Raw genomic sequence first — 14,841 nt, forward strand, 5'->3', positions numbered from 1 at the left:
CACAGTCCAACTCTCACATCCATACATGACCATAATTTAATTCTTTTAAATGGCTGAGTAATATCCATTGTATATATATATACCACATTATCTTTATCCATTCCTTATTGGATATTTAGGTGGTTTCCATGGCTTAGCTATTGTAAACAGTGCTTTAGTGAATATTAAGTGCCTTTTGGACCATGTTTTTCTCTGATATATGCCCAGGAATAGGGGGGTTGCTGGATCATATAGTAGCTCTATTTTTAGTTTTTTAAGGACTCTATATACTGTTCTCCATAGTGGCTGTATAAATTTACATTCCTGCCAGCATTCTCTCCACACCCTCTCCAGCATTTATTGTTTGTAGATTTTTTGATGATAGCCATTTTGACTGGTATGAGGTGATATCTCATTGTAATTTTGATTTTCATTTCTCTAATAATTACCAATGTTTAACATCTTTTCATGTGCCTCTTGTCCATCTTTATGTCTTCTTTGGAGAAATATCTATTTAGGTCTTCTGCTCATTTTTTTCATTGGATTGTTGATTCTCTCATGCTTTTTACTTTAAAGTCAAAGCTAATGCCCAAATGGATTGGGTTAAGGGGGTATTACAGTAGTTAGGAACAAGGGCTTTGATGTATCAGAGACCTTGTTCTAACCTCACCTCTTCAGGTTTCTTGCTCTCTAGCTTTGAGCAAGGTGTATAACCCCCAAGCCTCAATTTCTTTATATGTGAATTAGGGATAGTAATATCTACTATGCATAGTTGACATAAGAGACACTGAAAGCACTTAAAATAATGGCTGACCAAACTATTACTCTGCATAGTTTTTCCACTATATTTTTCCAGTATGATACTGCCTGATATAACATATAATTTTGACATATATTAACCTTCCATGGTTCCATTATAAAGTTTTGAACCATGTGGAGTAAAAAAATACATACAATGCCACCTGTGTTATATAGGAAACTTGGAAATTATTGTGTGGTTTAGCATAATCATAAGGTATTCCAGAATGAATACAAGGCCTGAGTGTTTTATAAATTAAAGAGTTAAAGCACAGATCAAAAGTCTTGTCTAAGAGACTGAAACTTCTAATTTTTTTCTGAGGTTAACTATAAATCATCTTGTAGTGTTTTAGAAGTATAAACTTCTGATTTTTTTAAGGTGCTATTTACTTATACTCTAGCATTGTGAGTAGATGATGACTTATGTGGTATAATGGTGAGAACTAAGCAGACACCAAAAATAATTTTTCTAACAAGACTGCTAGAATGTATAAATTTCTACCATTCTTATTTTTTGGACAGCTGGGGTGTTGAGGTAAAAGATGCCAGAAGCCCTGGCTGCAATTCAAAAAACCCTATGAAAAATATGTAATGTATAACACGTTGAGTGACTGAAGGCCATTAATGTTCATTAACCTAAATCCCCAACATGACCTTTAGAACAATGCCTTTTATTAGTCTGCGTGATTTTAGAAGCTCAACACTGCAGATTATAAAGCATTGAACACTGCTGGTGGGAGTAGCCTATTGCAGGGCAGGTAAGATGTAGGCAAGAGCTCTGGCCATTGAGTCAGGAACCCTGGGTTCTGTTGCAGGCTCTGGTAGGGCTTAGCTGTTTGAATGACAGGTTTATGTCATGAGAACATTGAGCTTTAGATTTGTATCCAGCTGCCTTTGGCAGGTTGTCATGACAGGGATCAGCCAGGAAACACACTAAGCTGGAGAAGGGGAGGGCAGGAACAAAGGGAACCTATAATGCTGAAGACAAACTGCACAGTCGCGCCTAGAGTTAAGATTTGAATCTGATTCTTGGATTAAAAAACGTGAACTAATTTGAAATTAATGTTTAAATCAAAACTATTCAATCAACAGGGCACTTGAAAAGCAAATCAAATGCAAAAGGTAAAAATAAACCTTGATCATCAGAATGAATATTGCTTATCCCTTCAAATTTTTAACTATAAAAACCTAAGCAGCGTATATGTGCTCATTTTAGGGATACCGAATTTTTTAAAAAGTCTATCTGTAAGTCACAGGAACTTCATATTTTTATTCGTGAGTGTCAATGACATTGACTTGAAAAGGTTTGATGACCTTCAGGACCATAATTGTCTCCAGGGAAATCAGCAGGGCTTCATTATTATTTTATGAATTCTGCTGTGAAGTCTAGAGGACATCATTCAATTTCATGAAATTATGGAAGCAATGGCATGACTGAACAACTGACCCCTGTGTCACTCTGGAATTTAGAGGGAATCTTTTCAACAATAGGACAAAAACAAATAGTTGCAGAAAAACAGTTTAGAAATAGGGCATGGGAATATTACCTATTGTTCTTAGTTCTATTAAAAGTGTAATCATGGTGGGGGGCAGTTCATTGCTAAGGAAATAGAGATAATAGAAAAGAAAAGGTGTTATGAGTCAGAGTTGGTCTTTTAAAAATAAATAACTTTTGGATTTTACAAAACAACCAGTTTTGGTATCGGTTACTTTCTCACTGGTGTATAATGAAGGAGCCTCCAAACTCTTGGGTTTTCTAGACCAATAAAATGTAAAAAGAATCCAAACAGACAAAATGGAGGAATATATTTCAGATGGCTAAACAAGAATAAAAAAACACTCCCAAGGAAAAATTCTACCAGTATCATTTGATTTTTTATTTTTTACATGTAACATAAAATTTGCCATTTTAACCATCTTTAAGTGTACAGTTCAGCATTATTAATTATTCTCACACTATTGTGCAACCACCACCACCATCTATTTCCAAAACTTTTCATCACTCCAAGCAGAAAACTAATTCCTCCCTTATATCCCAAGCTAGTCAGCAGACACTCAAGTGCCAGCTCCACAATGAGTCATTTGAAAATGCTGCATAAGGGTTTGAAAATGGTTCCTTAATATTGTGGTATTTGTTATCACTGTGATAGGTTGAGATGTGTAAGACTAACACTCTGGAAACTGTTACTTCCCTTAGGCTAGCCAGCCTGCCCAAGGATGAGCAACCAGGCTGGATTTGTATCCTTATGCCTGTGCTTACCACAGTCTACTGAAAACAGTCATTCTGTCTGTTTAATGACAATCTCTCTAGTGCATATCTTGTTATATTGTTCCTCCAGCATCAAAATAGTGCCTGGCCTGCGATAAGTGTCTGTGACTGAACTAGACTAGTGCCGCCCAGAGCCTGCACTCAGCTGTGGTAGTAGACATGGACCCCTGCACAAGCTTTACACCATAATACAGCTCTAAGATGAAAACACTTTTACAAAAACAGCTAGATATATGTAATAAGACACAATAGTTAAAAAGAATACATGATTTAGACATTTATCTCTCATGGTATCTTACACATTACATTTGAGTAGGATATATAATTTAGGAAAAAATTTATCTTACTCATTAAACTTTAACTCTTAAAAAAAAAAAAAAACAACCTTTAACTCTTTATAATTACAGTCAGTCCTCCATATCTGAGTGTGCCTCTTTTGGGATTCAGCCAGTTGGGGATAAAAAATGTTTTTTTAAAAAATGCCAGGAAGTTCCTAAAAGCAACATTTGAATTTGTTGTGTGCCCAGCAAGTATTTACATAGCATTTACATTGTATTTAGAGCTATTTGCATAATATTTACACTTTTTTAGGTATTATAAGTTATCTAGAGGTGATGGAAAGTATAAGCGGATGATGCGTACAGGTTAGGTGCAAGTACTGTAACATTTTATATAAGGGACTTGAGAATCTGAAGATTCTGGTACCTCAGGTGAGTCCTGGAACCAATCCCTGGTGGATACTGAGGGATGATTGTATTTTGTTTCCTTCAGACCAGATTAAACCTAATTGTTTCTGAAGCTGCTTACTGGGAGTCAGAAGTTCCCATCATTTGGTCTTGATTCTGATCTGTCTAGTAAGCTTTGCATCAGAAACTTTTACAAGGTTCACCCCACTGTCGCCACCCTCCACTCCCCCCCTCCCCCCCACCATCCAGCCTTTACTGCCCTTTTGGAGGGCTAATTGCTTTTAGTTTATCAGACAGAGCTTTAGTTTCTTCCCCAACTCTTCCTGACTGTAAGAACTCTGAGTCTCTATGACTCAGCTCTTCAGGAAGGACAACATGATAAGGGTAAGAAAGAGGCTCTAAGGAGGATCGTTTCTGTCCTCTGCACTCAACGAGTTGATCTGAGTTTGCAATCCTGTTGGATTTATTCCTAGGCCATCTTTATTTTCATCTGGAGTTCAAATACTGATCTGAAGACTTGTAAGATTATGTGTACTTCTTATCATTTGTGTGAAGTCAAAAGAAATACATATATTTGCCTAAACTAAACTATATCTGAAGGAATCATAGGAAGCTCAAGAAACTAATAACCATGATAGCCTGTGGGAAGATAAGGTAGCTGCGTGGGTAGAGAACCCCTGAGAGATTTTCACAGTGTATACTATACTTCCATATTTTAAAAACTTTTGAACTGTGTGTATGTATCACCTGCTCACACACTAAACATAAATGATATAAAAATACATAAAATGGTTGAGGGAATTTAATTAACAAAATAAACAAAAAACTTTGCCTAGAAATACAGACAAGAAGCTGGTAACTAGAATTGTAGTATACTGTTATAATTGCAGGATTATAATTTTGTATAAGACCTATGGCTCTGTTAATTATAATATTATCTTTAAACAGTTCTTCAAAACATGAAAGTTTTATCTCATTTTTTCCCCCAATCCTTTAAGATGCTGCTGACAAAGGTACTGTCATCTCGTTTCGACTATAAAGGAAGAATCCAAAGCTAAAGGTAAGTGAAGGTTACTCTTTGCTGTAAAGTGATTACTGCTGTTTCTCACCCTCTGTGACCCTGCCTTTTGGTCTCACAGGCTACAAGAACATACTCCTCTCAACACCCTTCCACTCTCTGCAGTACCTACCTGCTCTTTAACCCCTGTATAGTCTATGTCCCCTGCTAGTTCCTGTCAGTCTACAGCTGAACCAGATTACCTGGAATTGTGTTTTCAGTTTCCTTACATGCCATGTGACCTGTATTATCTGATGTGATGTGCTGTGGAGCATTCTCTTAGGTATTGACCACATCCATCTTCCTTCCTGTTATGGTCAGGCCACTCAAGATGGCTGTTCTCTTGCTCTCTGTATATCCCCAGTGCTGGCTTCGTCTAGACCCTACTTCCATGACTGACCCTCCTACTTAGCTACCCCAGACCCCAGCTAATGATTGCTTTAGCTTTAGATCAGAATGTCTCCACCATGATAGCTTATCAAAGGGGAGGTGAGAGGCATTCCCCTCTGCTGGTTTCCCTGGTAACTAATGAACCAACCTGATTTTACTTCCCCCTATAACTGTAACCTTCCCTTATCCCTGGGAGCAAAGACTACAGCCAGGTCCTGTCCACTCTCTGCCATACACAGTGGGGTGTTGCTCTAGGACCTTGCTTCAGACATGTACTCCCTCATCCATTAAAACTTTGATGACTTTATTGCTGATTCTGGGCTTTTTCTTCAGTCTTGAGGCTGGGCAAGTGCAGGACTTGTAAGCCTATGAAGTTCAGCCCAACACTTGCCTTAGAGCTAAAGCAATTCTGTGATGAGTGCCCAACACCAGAATATAGTATTGTTTGGGTGATGTTGATCACATATGTGTACCACGTTATTATCATATCCCAGTTTTATAGTGAAAAAATAATGGTTAGAGCCTATAGGTTTTTTTCAGAGACCGTGGAAATCCCCAGCCCCCTGCCAAAAAAGGATAACTTAGACAAATTTTTGCCTTATAAAAAGGTAAGCTTCTTTGCTGGAAATGGGCATCAAGAGCCTCCAAGTAGCTTGAGGGCATCCATTGAACATAGTTCAAACATCTGTGTTCTGAAATATAAACCCCAAACTGTTACTATCTTGAAAAATATTGTCTCTTTTTAATTACTTTTTCTTCATCTGTTTTGACCAGGAGTAAGAAGTGTGGTGAGGGTGTTTAGCTCTGTTCTGCTGACTAAGTTCTTTGGGGCTTTTGTCTTTTCACGTTCATTCTTGTTTTATCTGTTATCTCAGAAGCTATAGTTTATTGATTAAGCCTATGAATTATGCCTCTTACATGGCCTCAGTTTCCTCATCAGTAAAATAGAGTTAAGTCACCTTCCTCTCAGGGTTCTCATGAGGATTAAAGGAGGTCATACACTGAGAGCTTAACCTGGTGCCTGGCACCCTGAGTGCCCAGTAAAGGTTGGCTCTTACTAACAAACACTTACTTAGTGTCCCAAGTGTGCTAGGTATGCAAACCAGCTTCTGTTTTCAACATTGTCTTCTTTCCCGTGCTCTTTCAGAAGACAGTTCCTAGAAGTACTGATTCCCAAAAACTTGTACCTCATCAACTTACAGTGATTTTCTTAGTGGTTCTTAACAGCATAGGAGCTTAATTCAGGACCACCACTTTAAAGCCTTAAAAACAAAACCAAACCTATATCTGTATAATCCAACTTCTTCCTGCCTCTTCCTCAGTTTTCTCTGGGGTTCCAGACAGTCTTCATTTGGGGGTAGGTGTGGAATGTACGTATATGTAGCTGTCATCCCCACCTTGCTCCTCGAATTTCCTTCAGAATCACTACAGCCGCCTGTGAGACAAGTTTCTCCAAGGCTCGAGACCTTGGACCTTGGACCTCTTTTTTCATAGTGATTTAATTTCTTCTGGAACATAGTTATATCAATTGAATGGAACAAGATGGGAGCGGTTTTTACCTACCGCTTTGTTCAAAAGTTTTTAAGAGAAGGCTTAGATGGAGGTTGTATGATTCCTGGTGGGTTAGGAGCACAAGAATCAGCCTGCCTGAGTTTGAACATCAGTTTTACCACTTAATAGCCAAATGACAGTTTCAGTGAGGATAACCACTTTTATATAGCATGGTGGGGAGGACGGACTGAGATGATCTAGGTAATGCACATTCTATTGTGCATTCTATATTCTATATTGTGAATCACACATAGTAAGTGGTTTTAAATGTTAATATTAATTTATCAGTATTATTGCCATTGGTAACTTCAATCTAACTGGTCCCCAAACTAGAGACAGTCATGCTAGCTGTGTCAACCCAGAGCTGTTTGCATTTGTTAATAATTTTCAGAATTTAAATTTATCCATGTTATCAATGATTTATGGATAATGAAATAGCATTTGATTTCCATTATTTGAGACAGAATAAAAGCAAATTGAGTTATCACATTGAGAAATTAAGAAATACGTTATACAAAAATAAAATTGATTGTTTCATTAACAGTGAATTACAATCTTTGAAGAAACCTGTTTTCCAGGATTTTAACTGTAATACAGGCTTATTTCAAAGGGTATGGAGAAACTGAAACATTAGCATGCGTCATTCTTCTTCATTAGGCTGTAATTAACCATAGTCCCTAATTGTTAGAAACATGTCTTCATGTGGTAAAGGGCCCGGATCTACTTGTCTCTGCTCAGACTACTTCCGTTTTGTGGTGAAATGTAAGGTCAAGTTCTCCGTAATTTGTAGAAAGGACACTTTTGGTTTTCTACATTGCTATGGTTACTGTCTTCACTTAGTATGAAAAACATCAGGATAACACTGCCCAGAGTCAGTTCTGGAGGCAAAAGGGAACTGTTGATTCTTTACTTAATCAATGATCATGAATTAATAGCCTATAATGTGTCAACTATTAAGTTTAGTGCTGAAACAAAATGAAAGGTAAATGGAACACAAATGCCCAGGTAGGCAAGACTGAGAGAAGTGAAAATAACAGGGAGTGGAAGGGACTGTACTATTGCTGGGCACTCATGCTCCATGCTAAAGGTTCCCACTGATGTCCAAAGAGAATGCAGCCTGAAAAACAGCAGGACTTTCAAATTTTCAGCAGATGCTAGAAATGTACATTTTAAGACAAATATCTCCTATTCTATTTTTAAACACTTGCAATTCATTTAGATTTTTTAAAGCTACCTGGGAAAAAAATGACCACACATCAGTGATCAGGATTTAGGCTCAAAGAGGTGAATGTGTGACCTTTGTAACCTCCTTCACCACCATCCCCCCTGCCCCGACCCCCAGTTGATGCTGAGGGTTTCCAAACTTCAGACCAGGGCAATCTCCTTGTCTCTGCCTGCATTTCCTCTTTCTTTAGGTGATCTCATCTAGTCCTATGGTTATACATATTTATGTACTGGTGATCCCAAAGCTTTCTACCAGTATACTTTTCCTTGAGCTCTGAAATAGTAAATCCAACTACCTGCTGGTTATAAATTCTATGCCAAACAAATAACTTGAGCCCTCCTCTCCAGTCCAAACTTGTTCTTCTTCCAGTCTTCCTCAACTCATTTTATGCCTACATCATCCATCCATTTGTTCAAGCCAAAATTCAGAAGGTGTGTTTGATGTGACCCTTCCTTTCGCTTAATCTCTTAATCTCTACATCTAATCTATTATCTTGGAGAAGGAAATGGCAACCCACTCCAGCATTCTTGCCTTGAGAATCCCAGGGACAGGGGAGCCTGGTGGGCTGCTGTCTATGGGGTCGCACAGAGTTGGACACGACTGAAGTGACTTAGCAGCAGCAGCAGCAATCTATTATCAAGTGCTGCCATCTCTGTCTCCGCTTCCACCCCCTTCCCCCAAATTGGCTCATCTTCATCCACCTCCACTGTTCCCATCCTGGTTCACACCACCATGATTTCCTATCTAAACTACCTCAAGACCCTTTCCTCACTTTTACTCTTCACCCATCATAATCCAGTATCCACTTGGTCTTTTGTACATGAGAATCATAGTACATCAGCCCCTTGCTCAAAATCAAGCAGGCAAACACCACCATTACGAACAGAAGCCTCTAGAAGTAGAAATCTCCTCACTTCAAGGATATGTTTTCAATGGTGTTTCTATTGATATTTAAAATGTATGATTCTTTAGAAATAAGATAGGACTCTTCTTTCTGTCCACCTCCTTCACCCCATCTGAACACTTTACTGGAGTAAATGTTCCCAGTTCTAACTTGCTTTGTTATTTTTGTTCTCGATGGACTATGATCTTCCTGTGTTTTCATCCTTAATGTCCTTGTCTTGCTTGAGTGGACAGTGTTTGGAAAAGGTAGGTAAAATTATTGTTTAACTCAGTGTGTTTAGCACACTTCACAGCACCATCCTCCAATATGTAAAAACGTACTACTTGGAGCTTATACATGTGGTAATTAGTCTCCAAGTAAGCACTGAAGTTAACAACCAACATGTTTAGTTAAAACAACATTAAAATGGCTCCTATTTGTACTGGTGATTTGATAATTATTTTTGAGGACATGTGTATTTAGTGCCACTCCCCCATTGGCTTTTCAGGTGGGGCAGTGGTAAAGAACTCAGATGCCAATGCAGGAGATGTGGGTTTGATCCTTGGGTCAGGTAGATCCCCCGGAGAAGGAAATGTCAACCCATTCTAGTATTCTTGTCTTGGAAATCCCATGGACAGAGGAATCTGTCAGGCTACAGTTTATGGGGTGCCAAGAGTTGGACAGCAGGAAGCATGCATGCATATACCACATTGTAGCAATACAAAATACACACAGTGTTTTGGAGTGATTTGTATAGAACTTATATATTTCTTGTGCTTTCACTGTCTTCATTTTGAAATAAAAATGCTCATATCATAAAGATTTCTGCCCCCCACCAGATATTTTCACTTTGATATCTCTTAATTAAATATTTTTAACTTTTTAGTATTTTGATAGATTTTTGTATTCCAAACTACATTCTGAAAAGAGTAGTTTCCATTTTATATTAAAAATAAGAACCAAAACAACAAAGAAATCTAAATCTATTTTTTCTTGATAGCCCCTGCTAACAAGTCAGAGAAACAGGGAAAGTCAGAGAAACATAGCATGTTGAAATTACTCTAACATTAAGCATTAAGTTATAGGTTAGTACAACTTACAACCAAAAAAAAAAAACACACAAAAAAACAATGCTTCTCTATTTAATTGACTTTTTCTGGGGAAAAAGAAAAAAAGCTTTGGGAAAGTTTCCAAATAATCATTGACTTCCCACATAATTTGCCAATTTCAGCCCCCAGAATGGAACAGAGAAAGTAATGACTGCTTTAGTGTAAATTTGCTGCTACCTGAAAATATTAAATATAGGTTTTTATACTTGGAAATATTCCAAAATTCATTGTTTTAATGGATGCCTTATAAATAACACAGAATTCAGACTTTTAGGTTACTTACTAACAAGATTAGAAATATTCTTAAAAGGTATTTTATGGGTTTAAAAGGTGAGTATGAATACAGTTTTATAATAAGATATTTTTGTTTGGCAACTATTCTTTTCTTCATATTTCCACCTCTATATAACACTTATTTTAATTTTTTTTATCACCTTTGATGCTCTAATAATATTGTCGTTGAGCTCATTGAGGAGATGGTCTGTCCTACAGAGAATAACTCAGTGTTTTGCACAAAGAAGGCCAATGTTTAACAAATGCCCAAATGAGTAAATAATTTCAAAAGACACACAAATGTGAAGACTGCACCATGGGCTATCAGATGCAAAGTTGGCATGAAAGTATACATATATATTTCTGAGTATAGATTAAAGGCTTTATCAAAAGTATATATCAACCTACAACCAACCTATAGTTTTTGCTTAGTTGAATGGCAGTTATCACAGTCAGTAGTTCTATATTCATAGCCATGTCTGCCTTTCTCTAGACCATAAACTTGATGAAGACAGACTGTGTTCTGATCATCATTCTATTCCCAATGCCTATTTAGGTGCTTGCTGTAGACCGAACATTTATGCACCACCCCCTCTCCCCAGTGCATATATATTGCAGGCTGCTTCCCAACGTGATGATATTTGTAGGTGGGCCTTTGGAGGTGATTAGGTTGTGAGGGTGGAGCCCTCATGAACAGAATTAATACCATTATAAAAGAGGCCCAGGATAGGTCCCTTGTCCTCTTCTGCCAGGTGAGGACACATAAAAAAGGTGGCCCTCTCTGAACTAGGAAGCCAACTTTCACTGGACACCAAATGTGCCAGCATCATCATTTTGGACTCCCAGCCTCTAGAACTGTGAGAAATAAATTTCTATTGTTTACAAGCGACCCAGTCAATGGTATTGTGTTATACAGCAGGCTGAAGAGGAGTATATGTGTATTTGTGCAGTATTTTGCAAATATATATGTATATATGCCTGTATATACATTTTCATTCTTTTGTGTTTATTATATATATGGTAACATTCTTATTTTGATCATATGATAAGCCTGTGTTTAATGTAGTAAGTTCTTATTAGTATATTTGATCTTACATCCTAAAGTAAACTAAGAAGAAATTTTAGAATTAGGGTGTTGCTAACTTTTATAGTTTCATGATGAAATTCTCTGATATTTTTTAGCTAATAATTTCTAGATAGTATTATTAATAGTGTATGTATTTAGCTAAATGCAATTTGGAAAATGTAGTTGACATTCATGGATTTTGCATTTGTAGCTGTAAATAGTAATATAATACCTCAAAAAGAGAAAAAGAAATTATAATTTAACTTTTAATAACAGACTCATAGAGTCTGAGTCCAAACGAGTTTTAAGTGAAAGAGAGAACACATATCCAGTTCTCCCACCAAACTCCGGCTCTGTAGATAGTGTATGATCAATCATACATTATTAAATTCACTTTTGATCCTTTCTGCACCACCAGATCTTGACTCTGCAGATATTACATAAAGAACATGATAGCATTGCAGTGACCACATGTAAATCAAATATTCTTCAAAGTTTCATGCCCACATTAGGAGGATTGCTGCATCCTACCTCTGGTTGATTCTCCTGGAAGTAAGATGTTATGTGCAGTATGGGAGCCATAAAAGCAACCAAACAAAATTTGCTACCCAAACTCAGAATCCTCTTATCTGCTGCCTCTCATTCTACAAACTAAAAACTTCCCTGCAATTTGCAAAGACTGACTTGGGCTTGATTAGGAAAAGTTCCTGGATTTTGGTCCTGAATTTATTCAACGAGCATATTGATCACCTACTACGTGCCCAGTAGTATTAATTTAGGTGACAGGGAGGCATTGGGCAAAGATTCCTTCCCTCGTGGAGCTGATTTATGTTCTTGTGGCAGAGATGGACACAAATAATTATGTAAAAATAAGTAAAGTAGATATCCAAGACTAGAGAGAAAAGGAAAAGGAGATCAGAGATAAATTGGGATGCCAGAGGAGGGTAGAACATGGTAGGCAGGGTGAGTTCATTAAGAAGGTGAAAAGTGATCCTAAATTTGAGGAAGGGCAGGGAGTTAGCGAGAGAAATTGTTCCTCATCAGCCATGCAACCTGGGCTAAGCAACATTTAAGCTCTGGGTCTTGATTTCCTAATTTGTACAATGGGATATTGACCTCAATGATCTATATTAAAGTCCTTTTAAGTTATTAAATTTTGTTAACTATGATTTACTTTATGCCAACATTACAGAATGAAAGGTGTGACCCAGTTAATGTACACTAGGCCCACACAACGTGTCATGTGTTGCTAAATGCCATGGATGCTGTGGGATTTAAGAGGTGCTTGTTATGATGAAAGTGAAAGAGGAGAGTGAAAAAGTTGGCTTAAAGCTCAACATTCAGAAAACTAAGATCATGGCATCTGGTCCCATCACTTCATGGCAAATAGACGGGGAAACAGTGGAAACAGTGTCTGACTTTATTTTTGGGGGCTCCAAAATCACTGCAAATGGTTACTGCAGCCATGAAATTAAAAGACGCTTACTCCTTGGAAGGAAAGTTATGACCAACCTAGATAGCATATTCAAAAGCAGAGACATTACTTTGCCAACAAAGGTCCGTCTAGTCAAGGCTGTGGTTTTTTCAGTGGTCATGTATGGATGTGAGAGTTGGACTGTGAAGAAAGCTGAGCACCGAATAATTGATGCCTTTGAACTGTGGTGTTGGAGAAGATTCTTGAGAGTCCCTTGGACTGCAAAGAGATACAGCCAGTCCGTCCTAAAGGAGATCAGTCCTGGGTGTTCATTGGAAGGACTGATGCTGAAGCTGAAACTCCAATACTTTGGCCACCTGATGCTAAGAGTTGACTCATTGGAAAAGACCCTGATGCTGGGAGGGATTGGGGGCAGGAGGAGAAGGGGACAACAGAGGATGAGATGGCTGGATGGCATCACCGACTTGATGGACGTGAGTCTGAGTGAACTCCAGGAGTTGGTGATGGACAGGGAGGCCTGGAGTGCTGCAATTCATGGGGTCACAAAGAGTCGGACACGACTGAGCGACTGAACTGAACTGAACTGAACTGTAATGATAGTGGCAATTTAGAAGTATCTCATTACACTCATTCATGTATTTATCACATATATTCAGCACCTACTATTTGCCAGGCACTACTTTTTAGCTGGAGTGTGACAAAGCTGACAGTAATGCTAAGTAGGGATGGAAGAGTGGTTTGGGACACAAGAAGGAGGAAACAGCCACAGTGAATGGGGAGTGTCCACTTCTGCAAGGGATTCTAGATCTGCATTAATTTTTCTACTCACAAAGAGATGAACTTCTGACAACTCTTTCTTTAAAAAATCTAATTGCTTTATCTCTTAAGACAAATGACCATAAATTTCACTTATTATAACGAAGGGTGTCACAGTGGTAAAGAATCTACCTGCCAATGCAGGAGACACAAGAGACACAGGTTCAATCCCTGGGTCAGGAAAATCCCCTGTTGTAGGAAATGGTAACCCAATCCAGTATTCTGGCCTGGAAAGTTCCAGAGAAGCCTGATGGGCTACAGTCCATAGGGTGGCAGAGTCAGACATGACTGAGCACACATTTGGGCACATTATAAAGAAGGGAACTGCTTTCCTCTCCAAGATTTCCTCTTATTCTTTTAAAAAATTTAAAGGAGCTTAGTTGTGTTTACCTGATATGTATGTTAAGGGGAATATTACTTAAGTTTGGAAAAATTCAGTTTCTACAAGGAAAGTAAAAGTGATCAGATAATATTTTAATACCATTGGGGAAATCTTAAATTGTATGATTTAAAAAGAGCAAAGAAGGCTACTTATAAAATGTTTATTTCATTAGCACTAAAGTAAGATATTGTTCTTACTGCTAGCAAATGAATTTGAGAAGTAAGAGCTTTTCCCACCAGTGTCTGTGTTCCTTTTTTATTTAAAAATCATTTTTCCATGACAATAAAGAAATAATCAACGTGGCAATAACAACTTTCATCTACTGGGAGCTTATTGTATGCTGGGTACTAAGCACTTTCCTATGTATTATCTAATTTAATTCTCATAAAGCTTTATGGAATAAACAGTGATTATGTCCAGTTTTATAGATGAGATAACTGAGACTGAAAGAGATTAAATGAATTGCCCAAGGTCTAAAGCCAGAAAGTGGCATTAGGGGAAAAAATCTTAAACTGGTGACCAGAAGGCCGGCACCTGAAATACCAGAGGCAGGCGTCGCTCGATCACCGAAGTGGGGAAGAACAGGTAGCCACGTATTCAGGATAACTATTGTGGTTCATAGTAAACGGTCATAAAATTTCTCTGCTGTCCATATAAATGTTCTCTTAAAAATTGTATTTTATAAAGTATATTCATCATCTCTGAACTTCTACTGGTAATTGAAAGTCTATAAAGAATTTTTAGACCAGATCTAAATATTTTAAAAATTGTTCTTTTGTGAGATTTAATATTCCATATAAAATTCTTCCTAATGAACTCAAGTTTCAAAGGATTCAGATATTGTTTGACTAGGCACATCATGAAATGAGGAAAATACTCCATTAGTTGAGATTGTTATAGAGACAATATTAACAGTAGCTAT

The 14,841-nt window shown here is 37.7% G+C and overlaps 1 protein-coding gene and 1 long non-coding RNA gene across 4 annotated transcripts in view; one reads left to right on the plus strand and one right to left on the minus strand.

The window, feature by feature from the left end:
• LOC139184226 (uncharacterized) overlaps positions 1-14,841 on the plus strand; it is an 88,018-nt gene that overhangs the window by 63,466 nt on the left and 9,711 nt on the right. For both annotated transcript variants that reach the window (XR_011567796.1, XR_011567797.1), the window contains one exon: positions 4,731-4,792. This is a non-coding gene — a long non-coding RNA (uncharacterized lncRNA). The remainder of the gene's footprint in view (positions 1-4,730; positions 4,793-14,841) is intronic.
• The window catches only part of HAPLN1 (hyaluronan and proteoglycan link protein 1), an 81,316-nt gene that overhangs the window by 21,065 nt on the left and 45,410 nt on the right, over positions 1-14,841 (minus strand). The gene's annotated exons all lie outside the window — the stretch shown is intronic.

Source organism: Bos indicus, chromosome 7 (assembly GCF_029378745.1).
Source record: "Bos indicus isolate NIAB-ARS_2022 breed Sahiwal x Tharparkar chromosome 7, NIAB-ARS_B.indTharparkar_mat_pri_1.0, whole genome shotgun sequence".
Classification (NCBI taxonomy): domain Eukaryota; kingdom Metazoa; phylum Chordata; class Mammalia; order Artiodactyla; family Bovidae; genus Bos; species Bos indicus.